This window comes from Bison bison, unplaced genomic scaffold (genome assembly GCF_000754665.1).
Source record: "Bison bison bison isolate TAMUID 2011002044 unplaced genomic scaffold, Bison_UMD1.0 scf7180017864503, whole genome shotgun sequence".
Classification (NCBI taxonomy): Eukaryota; Metazoa; Chordata; class Mammalia; order Artiodactyla; family Bovidae; genus Bison; species Bison bison.
In genome coordinates this window covers 377,954-381,260 of record NW_011495061.1, presented here as the reverse complement: position 1 = coordinate 381,260, position 3,307 = coordinate 377,954, and the positions used below count along the sequence as shown (strand labels likewise).

The 3,307-nt window shown below is 40.9% G+C and overlaps 1 pseudogene; it reads right to left on the bottom strand.

The window, feature by feature from the left end:
- Positions 1 to 3,307, bottom strand: part of LOC104980580 — a 45,222-nt pseudogene that overhangs the window by 5,899 nt on the left and 36,016 nt on the right.

The window sequence follows — 3,307 nt, the reverse complement described above, 5'->3', positions numbered from 1 at the left end:
TTGTAGTGATGCTTCCTAAGGCCCACTTGACTTCACACTCTAGGATGTCTGGCTCTAGGTGAATGATCACATCATTGTGATTATCTGGGTCATGAAGATGTTTTTTGTATAGTACTTCTGTGTATTCTTGCCAGCTCTTCTTAATATCTTCTGCTTCTATTAGGTCCATACCATTTCTGTCCTTTATTGTGCCCATCTTTGCATGAAGTGTTCCCTACTTTGCACAAAATGTTCTCTACAAGGCTCTACTTATCAGCAAAGCCCTCTGGGTCAGGGTCTTCTACAGGCTGATCTGGCTGATCCTGAATCAGTGTAGATATCAGATTCATTATGGACTCCACCTGGTCTTGAGAGACAATTTTGGTGTTATAATCCAGAACATTACTAAGCACATAACAGCTCATGCTCTTTCTGGACTCATTGTCAAAGTTCTCAAAGAGTGGGTGAAAATATTTTAACTTCAAGGCTTAAAATATTGTTGTGTCAAGGGGTATCTTCAAAAGTCTGGTGAGCTTATGGTGAAACTGCACGACTGGTAGCAATATATTCATGGTTGAGTTTATTAAATATTTCCACTGTTGCTTCTAGAACTTTATCAACATAGCCACAAGGTCAGGATAACACTTCATAGTAAGGTTAATGAGAGAGACTTGTAAAGATGCAACACCCTCTGAAGGCATGTCTTGTCTAGACTGTAATACTGTAGCCACCTACTGTGAAAATACATCAAAAGTTTAATATCTGTTGGGATTCCAGGTCCATCTTCATGGTGAGCAAATAAAGCGAATCTATCAATTAAAGAAATGATTATTTTTTTCACATTTACATATTGGTGTAACTCAGCACAAGCCCAAAGAAATGGATTCAAAGTCTGAAGGTGGAATTCTTCAGGGGAAAACCTGAATAATGTACTCCATAAGATATTCCTGATCCAAAGCATCTCTGCAGTTCACCACTTGCTCCAATATGCTGGTCAAAATAATCTGTAACATTCCACATTTACACCTTCCAGCTGACTAAGGTGCACCAAATTTCTTCCTGCTAAAATTCTCAGTTCTTGTCTTTCTTGTTCTCTTTTCTCTGTATCTCAGTTCTGTCGCTGATGCTGCATTCAACCCCATAGCTTGTTCATATCTACAAAGTTGAGTAGTACAAAATCCATGGAATCACTGATATTACCAGTTGTTGCTTCATCTGTTGGCTCTCCTGCTTCAGGTAAGATATTTGTGGTACACTGAAGTAGATAATTTCAAAGAAATAGACCTCTCATGGGTATTGCACAACAGGGCACATTTCTACCAAATCTTTCAAAATATCTTTCCTGGACTGAGGAAATGACTTAACATATACAATTCTGAGAGGGTCAATTCCTAGGCAGGTTGATAAGAAGTCTGGGGTCCCCAAGGAGAGAGAGGTCTGGAATTCTCAAGGAGGAGGAAAGGAAAATGTTTTTTTCCCTCTACATTCCTTAGTCTTAGTCACATACAACGTTTTGATCTTTAAGCGTGGAACTGATGATTACACAACAAACAACTCAGTTTAAACTCTGTACTAAGGATTATATAACAACAATGTATCCTGCTTGAGGACAGTTTCTCCTTCCTGAAAACCTCTGGCTAATCCTGTTAACTTAAAAATGTAAATTATAGGAGTGGGTCTAGTAAGATTTTTACAACCTCCAGACATTCTTTTGATTCATTGTAATAACTAATTAAAAAAGTATATAACTCCACTGCTAACCCTAGCAGGGGGGCACTCTTTCTACCCCCTTCTGATGCCTATGTCAGAAGCTTTCTCCATCTCCTTTATACTTTAATAAAACTTTATCACACAAAAGCTCTGAGTGATCAAGCCTCGTCTCTGGGCCCTGGATTGAGTTCTTCTCCTCTGGAGGCCAAGAATCCCAGCGCCTTTCATGATTCAGCAACAACCTTTCAGTTCCAGCTGTGATCAACAGACAAAGCGTTGGGACGATGTTTGCAGCATACTGTACAGATTCATAGAGATCTGCCACTTTCCTGCCTTTAGCAAACTCATCTGTCAGGTAAACTTCCAAGCAGTGCAGTTCATCAGAGACAGCCGTATGAAGTTCACAGTAGCTCTTTAGTGATAACATAGAATCCTGGAGTTCACCGAGCATATTAGAAGCATGCCTCAGAGCATACATAAGCTTGTTCTTGTCCAGGAATGATTGGACCTTCACAGCCTGTATGGCTTCATCCAAGAGTTTCTCTGCTCATCCTGCAGTGTCTGCCGTGTTTTAAGCGTGGTGACTCCCCTAAGCCTGCAGCAAGCAACACCCATGCGGATCCTCCCGCTGTCCCACACTTCTTAAGGGAACTAGACAGTGTGGTAAAGTCAGGGCATCAACAATTACAGTGCTTTGAACATACAATTATCTTTCAGTAGTCACTGTTAGGTAGGTAGAATAGGGAAAAGGAGTCCAAAATGGTGATGGCTAAAAAAAGAGGAAGGTCAAAGGAAGGTCCGAGGACCAGAGTGAAGACTTCAGGCAGAACAAACAGCACTCCTGGCTAAGCCCAGTTTGCATAGGGCAGACCCAGGTGGAGGACAAACATATAAAAGGAGAAGCCAAAGTGCTTTCTCACGGACTGTCTCTCCCGCGTGCGTGTGCTCTTTTCTTTCTCTCTCTCTCACTCTCCTGCTATCTTCTAAATAAAATAGAGCTGTAACCGCTGATTTGGTTAGCTGATTTGCCTAAGAGCTGCAGCACGGTTTGTCCAAGACCCAAGAGCTGTGACGCGCCGAGGGCCCTAATGTCCATTGCTCCAAAGCTTTGTTGTGATGAGACAAAGAAATGAGGAACATACACTCGCATGACAGTCACGCTTCAAAAAATAATTTACTACACATGTTGAACAAAACTTTTATTTCCTAATCATATATAAATATAAGTATATATACATAATAGGCACTGACTTTCATCTCCCAAATGGAATTGTCCTGATTAATAGAGATATAATATATAATTCTTACAATTTACCAAGTTAAATATTAATGGTTACAAAAGGCCCTTTCAACATATCTGGGTCTCAAAAATGCGCGCTTTGAAGAGACTCCTGGTTCTTGACAAGATGAAATAACAGAGATTATATTTACCATTAAGTCTGAAACAACCAAAAAGCAGCCAAATATATGAAACAATAATTTTAAGACACTGGAATCAAGCACTGAAGGACAGTGAGCACTGAAAGACGAGAAACAAACATAAGTTGCCCCAGCTCACCCGCCGGAGGGCAGGGAGGGGAACCCAGGCAGAAGCAGGGTGTCCCCCGGGGTTAAGGAG